The sequence below is a fragment of the Tiliqua scincoides genome, chromosome 4 (assembly GCF_035046505.1).
Source record: "Tiliqua scincoides isolate rTilSci1 chromosome 4, rTilSci1.hap2, whole genome shotgun sequence".
Lineage (NCBI taxonomy): Eukaryota > Metazoa > Chordata > Lepidosauria > Squamata > Scincidae > Tiliqua > Tiliqua scincoides.
In genome coordinates this window covers 51,520,200-51,532,822 of record NC_089824.1, presented here as the reverse complement: position 1 = coordinate 51,532,822, position 12,623 = coordinate 51,520,200, and the positions used below count along the sequence as shown (strand labels likewise).

General features: G+C 45.3%; 1 pseudogene; it reads right to left on the bottom strand.

The window, feature by feature from the left end:
- Nucleotides 1–542: 542 nt before the first annotated feature.
- On the bottom strand, nucleotides 543–659 carry LOC136650220 (5S ribosomal RNA; annotated as a pseudogene).
- Between the last annotated feature and the right edge of the window lie 11,964 nt (nucleotides 660–12,623).

Below are 12,623 nucleotides of genomic sequence, written 5' to 3'. Positions count from 1 at the left end.
CAAGCAATGGGTGCTGCTGGCAGTGGAAGGCCAGTGGAAGTGGTCAGTGGTGCCTAGTGTGCTGGTCTGAAGCATGACATCCAGAAGTAGGTTGGTGGAGACATGATGGTGTCATCTCATCATCACCAACTGCTTCCAGAGTGCTGCAATTTGCAGCCAATTGGCTGGTGGGAGGACCCTTCTGCCTCCAAACAATGGAGCTTTGCTCTCTGGCACCACGGTAATGACAGGGGACTCGGGTGGTGCAGCTGTCACTCTCCTAGGAGCACCATACCTGGGGCAGTCCACCATCACCCCCGCCCCCTGCGATGCCACTGCTCCCAGTGTGAACTCTGTATTAGCTGGAAGTATTTTGAAGTCTGTAACTACTGAGTTTCTACTTCACAATGACAAAAGCAAAATTCATGGAGGACAGGAGCAGCTCATGCATCTGTCTGTCTAATCATATGCATAGTTAAATATAAAGGCACTTTGCTGTCACCGTCAGTTCAGTTCACACACTAACGGGTTGGCAACCTTCAGTCTCGAAAGACTATGGTATAAGCCTACAGCACCCAGTATTCCCAGGCAATCTCTCATCCAAGTACTAACCAGGCCTGACCCTGCTTAGCTTCTGAGATCAGACGAGATCAGGCATGTGCAAGGTAACAGTTGCTGCCTAAATTTGAGCTAAATTGAGACTTATTTCTACCCAGGTCAATGTTGCTGACTTTCCCAATCTTGAAGCTCAGTGTTGCTGCAGTAGAAATAGTAGTGGTTAGTTCTTTTCTTCCACATTTCTACCCATGTCTCAGGGTCTCTTGGGGAGGTCAAACTGTGTTCTGAGAGGGCTGATGGTTCAAAGAACTCAGAGTCACTCAGAGTCAAGCAGCCTGATCTTATGCTTTTTTAATGACAGAGGGACAGCATCCAACTGTTGCAAAATTCCCAGGGATGGAGCATGATTCCACCAGGCCAGTCTGGGCTGCCATCGCTAAACAGTTGCAGCATTGGAATTGCACTGTCATTGCTGGTGAATCAGGGTCAGTGCTGGTAAGTATCAAAGCTTCTGCACAGATGCTTGGATCCTGTGATAACTCTGCTAATGGAACACCTTCATAGTATTGTGTCAAAAGGTCAAGCATTTCAGCAGCAGACCTCCCCAGCCCTGCACCCAGGGCAAAGGTTTGTGATGGCACCCCCCTGCGGGCGATTGCCGCCCCCATACAAAAATCCACCCCCCCCTACTCACCAGAGGCTCACAGTCCCGTGCAACCTCCACCCGTGTCAGGGAACCTTTCTGAGGTTCCCTGATGCTATAAACTGTGCTTCTGGGAAACCAGAAGCACAATTTCTGCCCTCGTTGGGAGCCTCAGAGAGGCTTCTGTGGGGCCCTAGCACCTTGCGCCTGGGGCTTTTGCCCCATGAGACCTTATGGTAGGTCTGCAACTGAAGCTTTTCATTTTTTGACCTGGCTTTGAGTCAGGCCACAGACTGGGTGGGGGTGGGAGGAGTCTGATTATGGAACAAGCAGGCCAGGATCATAGGGGCCAGAGACAGCAGATGTGATCATGACAGACAAGGGTCATGTGCTAGATTGTGTAGACTAGGATCTGAAGAGCCAGAGGTTGAGTACCAAGTGTGACAAGTTGGGCAAGGCTTTATGGTTGTGATAGGGAGCAATGTTATTCAGATTGAGGAACCAAGCCTGTGGTTGGGGCCAGACTCCTGCTGCTTCCCAAGATCACCTGAACTGAAGAGCAGCTTTGCCATTATTGGGATGATGCTGCAGAACAAGACAGAACAGGCTAATAGCTCTCTTGTTCTGGAAGCTGTTGTGCTGGTAGTAAGGCAGATGGTCCCCACTGTCAAAGATTCATGAACTGAGACCCCTCCCCCCCGCACCCTTTACAACACATAATTTCAGATTAGGTTGCTAGACTCAAATAACTAGTTTAATTAGCTGCAGATCAGGCTGGTAACTACTTTACTTAGGCCCAAATCCTACCCAACTTTCCAGCACTGGCATAGCCATGCCAGTGGGGCATATGCTGCATCCTGCAGTTGGGTGGCAGTCACGGAGGCCTCAAGTCAAGGGAATGTTTGTTCCTTTATCTCAGAGCTGCATTGCCCTCATGTCGGTGCTGGAAAGTGGATTTGGATTGCGCCCTAGAATAGGAAAACCAAGGCTATAATCCTATCCACGCTGACCTGGGAGGAAGCCCCATTGACTATAATTGGAGTTACTTCTGAGTAGACATGCATAAAGTCCTGTTGAAGGAGTAACTCTTCTTGGTGCAGTATTGAGAGGTTCCTTTTCCAATTGCTGAATAGCTGGGAAGATTTCTTGGGATGACAGCCTGAATAAAATGGCAATACTACCAGTGAATGGAACTAATATAATCATTAGATAGAAGAATTATATCTCCTGTCAAGGTGGAGATCTACAGCAACTGAGATAGTGCAAAACTGATAGAATATTTTAAACACTATGCAGTCTCTTAAAATGTCTGCCATTGAAAGGAATGGATTTTATGTGCTTTTAAACTGTGTTTAGTGGAACTGAATCAATACTGCTACTGTCCATTAAATCAAGAAGGTTCTTGCTTCTGTATTTTGTATTCCCTTTAATTTTATTGTTCTCTTCTTTTCTCACAGCAATTGACCACCGAAACGGAGTGTTTAGAAAAGTTTCTCACACTTGGCATCAGGAGACCCCATCAAGTTCCTGAGCTCATTTCATTTGTGACTCTTGAAAGCTTGCAGTCAAGTCAGGCCTGTTCAGCAGGAAGCTCTGAGGAATTGCACAGATAAAGCAGTGAGAGCAGAGGAAAGCTGAAAGAGAGTTAGAAAAAAGCAAGAGGGACTAGAAAGGGATACAAGCAACACGGAAGCAGCAGTCAGTGTAATCTTCAAAGAAAAGACGTGGAATCTCGTGATACACAGTGAAATCAAAAGGAAAACAAAAGGTAACATTTTGGTGCTCACCTAACCTTCAAAAGACAGCCTACAGAGGTGCTCAGGAAAAAACCGTGCTTGAAGCTAGACTGGCCTCAGAGATTCCACGGCATTTGAAAGGTAGAGATTGTGATGAATAACAAGAGTCTTCACTCTCGTCTCCATTTTCAATCAATCCATTTGAGAGACAATGATTTTATGGCTGTAGTGAACTTATGAAAATGTGTCTATATTAGGGATGCTTGATGCTGAATTAATCTAGGCTTGATTCAGTCTGAGACTGGTAATGAGAAGCAAAGTGGAAAATGCTTGGCAATTTTTTTCCCTAGAGAATTTTTAATGTGCTCATAATTGCTGCCCCCCCCTTTGCATGAATCCCCAAACCCTCCTGATGGGTGCTGCAGAAGAAAAGGAGAGAAAAGACCCAGGCTGGAGAAGAACTTGGGGTCCATAATGCTCACACCATTTGTCAGATGAGCATTGTAAATTTGCCAAGTGTTATATTCTGAGTCATCAGGAAGCTCAGTGAATCCTCGAACCCAGTGTTCCTCAAACTGTGGTTCATAACCCAGTGGTGGGTCATGACACAATTTCTGGTTTGATCAGAAGTCACGTCTGATTGCTTCCGCAGGGATTCTGGGTCCCATGGAGACCAATGAAGTGGGTTGTGGGCCTGGCACAAATGGGAAGCGGCCCTGGGGGCTCCAAGAATGCATTGCACCACTACAGGGAGCATCACATTGTGACCCACCATGGAGGACGAGGTGGGTTGGGGCACTAAAAAGTTTGGGAACCATTGCTCTCTAACGTTTATATAACTAACAAAGCTAGTGTTCAAGAGTGTTGTCCAACAGCAGAAGTCTATACATGACTACTCAAAAGTAAATCCTGTTCAGTTCAGTAGAACTTCCATGAAAGTGTGCAGCCCAAGTCATATCAAGACAATCCAATAGTTTTGTGAAGGACCCTGAGATTGTGCATTCTTATCCCATAATGGAAGCATTAGGCAAAAGATCTGCTTGGTGGACACATGTTTTTTGTTTGTTTTTTTCAAATATTTCTGTTTTGTAATATTTAAAATATATATAGTTGGATAAGCATTATAGAACAAAATAAATCAAATCCTGATTAAATTTTGAAATTGGAGGGGGGAAAAAACAAACATAAGGCTGAATCTCACCCAAATTTGTCATTCCAGAAAGAAAGTGATCAGTTTTTAACCAGCTGATCTTTCTGATTCTTAAATCATTGAAAAATATGTCTCATTTTTATATGACTCTGAGATTAAGAATCAGGTGTTTAGTCAAAGGGGAGGGGCAAGTGGAGTGCTGCACCAAGATTTCTCTGACAGCAGGGGCAGTGACATCATCAGGTGTTACCTTTCCAACTTTTTTCAAAGGCATTTGAGTAAACATGTATAGGCTAGCACAGTTAAGACCCAATCCGGAAACTGAGAAACAATGGTGTCTTGAAAAAGCCATAAGCACTTTTGTGCCACTGAGGGAACAGGGAGACCAGCCTAAGCCCCATTGGGCTGGTGCAAAGGTAAGCCTGCGCTGGTTGAGTCATGCCAGCATGGGGGGCAGGGCTGGGGAGGGTTTGAAGAAAGTGGTTTGGGGGAGGGCAGGCGGTGGGCAGGCCTATGGGCAGGCCACGGGTGAGCAGGGGATGGGGCCGGGATCTGGCACTTGTGCCAGATCCTAACCCTGGTGCCAGGCAGCCCAGAGTAGCTCGGAGCTGCTCGGATCTGCACCACCTCTTTAGATGACACAAATTCAAGTGGCCCTGTGGGGGCTGCTATGGCTTTACCCAGGGAGAAGGAATTTCCCTTGCCTCAGGCTGTGGACATGGGGCTATGGATATGGGACAGGCCAGCCAGCTTCCCCGTGCCAGTGTGGGTTAGGATTGGGCTGTAAATATACTTTTTACAAATACACACACAGAAAGAGAGAGAGAAATTCTATCCATTCCCCACCACCAATGCAAATGCAACCAGTGGCAGTCCTGAGGGGTCGGGGGGGGAAGCCTCAGGGTGCCACACCTGTTGGGCCTGTGGGGGCAGCATCGTCCTCCAGAGCCCTTCCAAGGGTTGGAGAGGTCCTGCACTGTGTTAACAGGCATTCCAAAAGATTTCTGAGTCCTCTGGATGCCCGTTAAGCAGTACTTCCGATTTCCCAAAAACTGGAAGTACTGTTTAACGGCGATTTGGAGGCCTCATCAGGCTTTTGGAGTGCCTGTGGACAACACACAAGGCTCTGTAGCGGAAGTATAAATCTCCTCTTGGATGCAGCATGCTCCCCGAGGCAGCACAGGGACCAGGTCCACAACTGGCTGCAGCCAAGGAGGTACGTGCTATATCCAGGCAGATACAGGGGCAGATTGGGAAGCTTCGGAGAGGAAAGGGGAATTATTTCCCTTTACCTCTCCATAAGCCTCTTGCTCTGCAATTGGTCTCTTTGGACCTGGAGAAGGAAGGAGGAGAAAGGGGCAGGGATGTTTGGGGGGGGGGGGGAAAGGATAGGATCTGCTGTGCACCATTGCTGCCGGATCCATATGAAGTACATATATGCCTTTTTACCACATAGGCACCATGAAAAAGTGGCCCTGACACCAACTGCAAAACAATTTTTATTTGTGGTGCATAGCATATCTAATTCCCAAAATATGTATATACATCTCTGTTCAGTCCATGGACCACAGAGTTTCTCCCATTTGGTATATCTTCTTTACTTCAGTGGAGAGTTTCCCTTTCAAGATATAAACCTGATTTAACCCTAAATCCAAAAGAGAAGATCCAGATGTCCCTTCTTTTTGTTCAGAACTGTAGTGCCATTAGGCCTTTGGAATTTGGAGTGGTCCTTGAGTTGTACTTTGGCTGAAATTCCACCCTTGAAAAGCCATCTGACCCAAATGGAATATTGATGAACATTCACCTCCTTTTTGCCATTATACAGCAGACTGTCCCAGAATTTTTTTTGGCTTGACTGAAAAGTGAGAAGGCCAAAAAACAAAAGAAAAAAATTTGGCAGAAGTAGTTCTGAGAGCCTTTAGGAAAAAAGAAAAAAATGCTTAAGTGAAGTTGCTTACAGATAAGGATATTATCAAGGACTAAGATCATTAAGGTGGTTGCTTGATAGCTCTTTACCTGTGCTTGGAGCCAGACTGTCCTTGGACATCATGAGTCAAGAGTCATCTCATCAATAAATGCACACAGTTCATTTTCAATTGAAATTTGAGAGAACTTTTACAGAGAAGTATGGAGTGTGGGGAAATAGAAATATATGTACATACACACAGAGAGAGAGAGAGAGAGAGAGAGAGGACAAGAGCTTTAGTATAGCTGAAGGAACTACTACTTAGAAAACTCATAAATGGTAGATTACTATTGATTCCTTGCCCTTTCTTTCCTTTAAACGGATTGACAAAATGCTTGCCTTTCCTTTTCATACTGAGTTGACTAGTTCTTAAAGTGTTGATGAAGTTTCTTAAAGCTTAATTCTTGCTATAGCTGGCCTAAGCTCTTTCAAACTATTTTATAGCATGCAAATTGAGTGGAGTGCCATTGATTTTGCATAGGATCACATTATTAACTAGTGTAATTAGCCATTGCTCTGTTAATAGGTCTGCTGCTTGATGGCCCTGGCTGTGTTGGAGATACTGGGGGGGGGGGGGAATGTGTGCTTCAAATGATATGTTCTAATACAGGAATGCCAAACTCACACAGGGGGCTGAATAACATTCATGATGCCTGCTGAAGGTTGGAAGTGATGTCATTAAACAGGAAGAGTCATCATTAAGCAATTCAGAAATAAGCACTATTTTCTCACTTAGGAACTCAGCAGCAAATGACAGAAAAGAAAATATGCAAATCTTTATCATATTTTCAAGATAGGAGAGAGTCCAATTATCACGTGGGCTTCCCTTTCAGCCATGACACCTTGGCATAGCTCAGCAGCTGAGAGTATCTGGGAGAGCCTGAGAGCAGGATAAAGAGCTTCCAGGGACCACATCCAGCCTGAGGGCTTTATGTTTGACACCCTTCTTCTAACACATGCTTCAGCCAAGCAGCTTCAGTGCACATGAAACTCTGTAAGCAGAACTTCCTCATTCACTTCAATTCTGAATGTTTTCCTAACAATGAAGTGTATAAGAAAACATCAGCTTGCAATGAACAACTTGCGCACATCAGAGCCTTTCAAATAGAACCCATCCTTGTAAACAGAATATAATTCCCCTGGTGTTTATCCTTCATACCTGCCAAAAGTCCCCTGGTAAGCCTCCTGGTAACTCTGGTAAGATCCATCCATGTTACACAGACTGGGTTAATATCAAAGTACAGGGTAGGTGGAAGCATTTCAAAAGGTCAGCCTGAAGTCACCAGGCATGACTATCTTCCCCTTCAATCCCCAACAGATCAATCTAAATTCAAAGCAGGAGAAAGGGGCAGAGCAGAAAGACGCACGAAGGTCAAGCAGCTCTAAACAAGCTGTTATAGTATCTGCAATCGAAGCAAATTAGGCTTTGGAAAACTAAGAAAATGTATTTGTCTCTATAGCTATTTCTGAACTTTAAGCATTTAAGTGTGAATGTTCTCAACTGTGGAAGGTGTGTGTGTGTGGTGGGGGGGGGGGTCAATTCCATTGTGGTGTTGGGTTTGGATTTTGGGAGGCCAGGTTCAAATTCTCAGTGATCCATTAAATTCCCTGAATAGCTTTGGGGGAGTTCCTGTTTCGGTAGTACTGTCTTCCTCACAGGGTTATTGTGAGGATACAATGTATGCCTTGTCTCCTGGAAAGATAAGCAATATATAAGTGTGGCAGGAAAGTTATACAGGTTGTGTATCCATTATTCAGACTGTTTGGGATGGGAAGGTGTGTGAATTTCTGAATAATTGCATAAATATAATGAGAAATGCTTCTCTTGCTCTTTTCACTGTTACCCAGGTCTGCTGGCCTCTTTGACATTTTTCAACAATGTCAGTACAGGTACACACCACAGGATAGAGAACAGAACTTAACAGCCTGTACCTACACTGTATGTGGGAATGAGCACGAGACTTTCTAACGTTCACGCTACAGAAAGTTATTTTTAAAAAGTCTCGGACAAAAATGTCTGAACTTTACAATAGTCTAGATTTTGGATGTCCAGATAAGGGATAATCTACCAGTATGTCTATTGTTGCAAGTGCCTATCTACAGGAAGCTTTCTGATAGTTTTGTCATTGAGACAATCAACCCCTCCTCCTGACATAGTTCTCTTCAGGAGAAAAGAAGGCAATATTTGCTTTCCCTCATGCAACACTGTCTTAGTGGATTTCCTTGTTCGTGTTTCTCTGAGCACTCCAAATAACCTTGAGAGACTCTGCTGACAGACATTAGGCAATGACGGCCTCTCCCCACACAAAATCAGCCTGCTTTTTGGCCTGACTTTAACATGCTCCATTGAACTTCTGTAAACAAGTCCATTTATGAGCCTGACAAATCTTGGGAACCCTCTTCGTTTAAAGATGAACTCAAATGAATGTCATGCGGCCTTTCCTTGCCAGTCTGCATAGGCACAAGCTACAAAACCATTCTTCTACAGGTTTGCCAAGTGCTGATGTACGAGTTTTTCTTACAAAACACTCAGCCAGTATTTCATTACAAATTATAGTGGGTTTTAAGAATGCTTCTCTGGCTCACACCTGGCAAAAAGGCCACACCCCTTTCTTTCAGGTGAAGTTCTGGCAACCCCTATTCATGTCTTCAGTACACTGAGACTGTGTACAGTGGTGCCTCGCATAACGAAATTAATCCGTTCCGCGAGTCCTTTCGTTATGCGAGTTTTTCGTTTTGCGAAGCGCATTTTCCCATAGGAATGCATTGAAATTTAATTAATGCGTTCCTATGGGCAAGAAAAGTCAGAACAAAGTCAAATTTGGTTTACAAAGTGTTTATTAAGTGCTCTTTAAAGGCATACATACTGTACAGAGGATTTAAAAAAGGGGGGGGATACTGAGTGGGGAGCTTGAAGGCTGTAATCCTGTGCACACTTTCCTGGGAGTAAGCACAATGGGACTTACTTCTGAGGAGACACGCACAGGATTGTGCTCTAAGTTGGGGAGGACAGAGCAGCTGCACTCAATTGCTTGCTTTTGCCATGATCATGGGGGGAAACATGAAGGAAATGGGGCAGTGAGAGGGTGAATGAGCGATGGGGGGGATGCTGAGTGGGGAGTTTGAAGGCTGTAATCCTGTGCACACTTTCCTGGGAGCAAGCACAATGGGACTTACTTACATAAACTGACATGAAGACCCTCCCCTTACTAGGGTGGATGGGATTATAAACTGACATGAAGATCCTCCCCTTACTAGGGTGGATGGGATCATAAACTGACATGAAGATCCCCCCTTATTGGGGTGAATGGGATCAGGCTTGCAGGGGGGGGAGGCTGCGATGGCAGGTTGATGGGGGGCTTACATTCAGATGCTAGATGAGGTGAGTGAAGGCACCCCTCCCCTGCTGTGTGAGTGTGGGGGGGGCAGAGCATCTGTGTGTGTAAGAGAAGGGGGCAGCCTGTGTGTGTGAGAGAGGGGGGGAAAGTGTTTGTGTTGCAGAGAAGTTGTGATGCTCCAGGCTTGAGGTGGGGGAAAAGAGAGGCTGTGATGCTCCAGGCTTGGGGGGGGGGGAGAGAGAGAGGCTGAAATGCTCCAGGCTTGGGGAGAGAGAGGGCTGTGATGTTCCAGGCTTGCGGAGGGCACAAAAACGGGCGGGAGCAAGAACGTGCAACCCCTGACAGGCACACAGGAGCCTGGCCCTGTGAGTGAGTGAGTGAGTGAGTGAGTGAGTGAGTGAGTGAGTGAGGGGTGGTGAAGAGAGTGTAAGTGTGTGTGTGAGAGGGAGGGAGGGATGCTGACTGACCCATTGCTGCGCGAGGAAACCCCAAGAACTCATCATCCTTCCTTAGGGTGAACGTGAGCATAAACTGGCATGAAGATCCCCCCCTTAAGACAAACCAAAACAAAACAAAACAAAAATTCGTCTTGCGAAGCACAGGTCATAAAAATTTGTTGTGCAAGTCACCAAAAATTGCAAAATGCTTTCATTATGCGAGTTTTTCGGTGCGCGAGGCATTCGTTATGCAAGGTACCACTGTACTGTATACAATAAGCTGAATATAAGGTGTACCTTGGGGGAAATTATGTGTTAAGCAGGATATCCACAGACATCCCAATGTTTATTTTTTTACTTGAAAGCAGCCATAGAAGATCTGAATTTGATTGAAACAGTGGCACTGGGAGTGTATATTAACTCTTTCTGTGTGTCACTTCTAAGAGTGACAAGATCTAAGAGCCCAGTCCTATTCCTGCCAGTCCAGGGCATGCAGCCCCACTGATAGTGATTGTGCTGCATGCTATGGGTAGGAGTGCGGGGGAATAGACAGCTCAGGAGATGTATGTAAAAATCTCTTTTTAACTTGTGAAATGTTTTTACTTACCACTTTGTAGGCTGCCTGGTTTCCAATGGGTCTCCTTGGACTAACACTAGTGCTTTTGCTGCTGGCATAAGTTCAAGGAGACTACTGGGGGCAGGTCCAGGCTGGAAAGATCCTCCCCCTTTTGCCCTCAAATCACCCCCCCAGCTTGGTCTGCTCCCTGCCCGGATCTGTCCCTGATCCTTCCCTAATTCAGCTGTTGACCTACCTGTTCTGGTGAAATTTCAGTGACCAGCCACTGCCACTACAGGGCTTACCGGCTCCTATACCATGGATGAGCTGCACACTGTCAGATTGACTTATGTAATGATGGGCTTGGCCTTATGCTGATGGATCATGAGATCTGTCAGCATAAGACCCAGAAAGGATTGGGTATAAATCTCCCCCCAAACTGGTGGAAGTCACATGGTAGTTTGGAACATACACAAAAATACACACACAGTGCACCTTTAAAACCAATCAATATTTAAATGCTTGTCATTTACAAAGCACCAATATCTTGGGGGAAAAAGAAGAAAATAACTTGGGCTGCTGTCCTATACACACTTACCTGGAAGAATGTCTCACTGGAATCAGTGAGACTTACTTCTGAGTAGATGTACTTAGGACTGCAGTGTTATAAATGGAATTGCATAAGAGTGACATTTTTGAAAGGCACATGTAGAGAACCAGTGAGAACACAGATCTGTGTTACCTCTCAGTATCATGTGAATCTGAAAAGCAACAACCGGACTGGCTGGAGACAGCAATATTGTCTCTGAAAAAGACTCGAGTCAGGGTTCCCCTGACTTGGCACTCATCCCCAAGCATGCTGACTCAAGTCTACCTGTGTCTGGGTGTGCTTGCTTACTGTTTTCACGGTGTGAAAAACCTTGTGGGACCAGCATTCTGATGGGGTGAGCAGCTGGGAGGCAGGGAAGGGTTAATGTATGCAATGAATGGGGGGTGGCAGGACTGGGCTCTCTTTTCCCGTCTCTGATAGGATGATAATTGGACAGAGGCTGAGCATTCTGATATTTTCATTGGCTGAGGGAGAGCAGGAAGAGGAGCCAAGGGGGTGTTCTTGCCTTACAAAGGACATCAGGGAGTGAATAAACACACACACAGAGACCTTGGCAGCAGCCCTGCTTTTTCAACGGCGGGCTGGGTAGCAACTCGAGTCCTTTAGAGTCACTAAAGGGTGACTTGGCAACTAGGAAAGTGCTCCCGTTATGACTCTTTTTCAAGCTGAGTCACGGGATAGGAGACTCTGGACTCGAGTCAAGCCATGCTGGGTTTTCCCATCCCTGGAATTATGAAAAGCACCCTGAACCCCTTGGAGGAAGGTGGTAGAAAAGGGGGAAAAATGAATAATAATACACTGCACTGGGTCCCCAGTTGCACATTGAGCCACTGTGTCTTACTAAACTTATCATCCCCCAACTGCTGGGAATTTTGGAAGATGCTATAATTTGTAGATGAGAATGCCAGATGACAGTGCAAGTCTTTTGGCCATGTTACACCACTATTGACACAGGTATCAGAAGGTTTCACAGGTCAGCCTTCAGGGAAGAGCTGTGGCTCTGTGGTGGACCATCCACTTGCATCCCGAGGCTCCCAGGCTCAATCTGTGACATCTCCAAGTAGAGCAGCGAAAAATTCTTGATGAAACCCTGGGGAGCTCCTGCTAGTCTGTGTAGAGAAAACTGACCAGAACACTGATGATCCAATGGCTTGATTCAGGATAAAGCTGCTTCCTATTCCTTTGACTCTAATGCCCTTGATAGAAGGCACTGTTCGTTTCAAATATAGAAATGTGCTGGAGAGTACAGAGAAATGAATGCACTTTATTTCAAGTTGCACTGTATTTTATAAAGTGTTTAATCAATTTCTTTCCAACACTTGGGGGGGCAGCTTAGAATCTAAAACAATTTCAAATGACAGAGTTTCATTAAAATGCAAAGTAAAACATGATAAAAAAAATAGGAAGTTAACATATAGGAATAAATGAAATGAAATGTGTCAGTATAACACAAGGCACATTACATTTAACATTAGCACCTCTGGATGCAATCCCCAGGGGAGATTCACGTGCCTGTTCACACCCCCCCCCCAATTTGTAACATTTCTGTTTGTGAAATATCTCTCTGCCCCTGCCCAGTTGCACTGCTTTATCATTTTAAAAAAATTTATACAAATCGAAAAAAAACAATTACATATTTTGGCTGTTGTA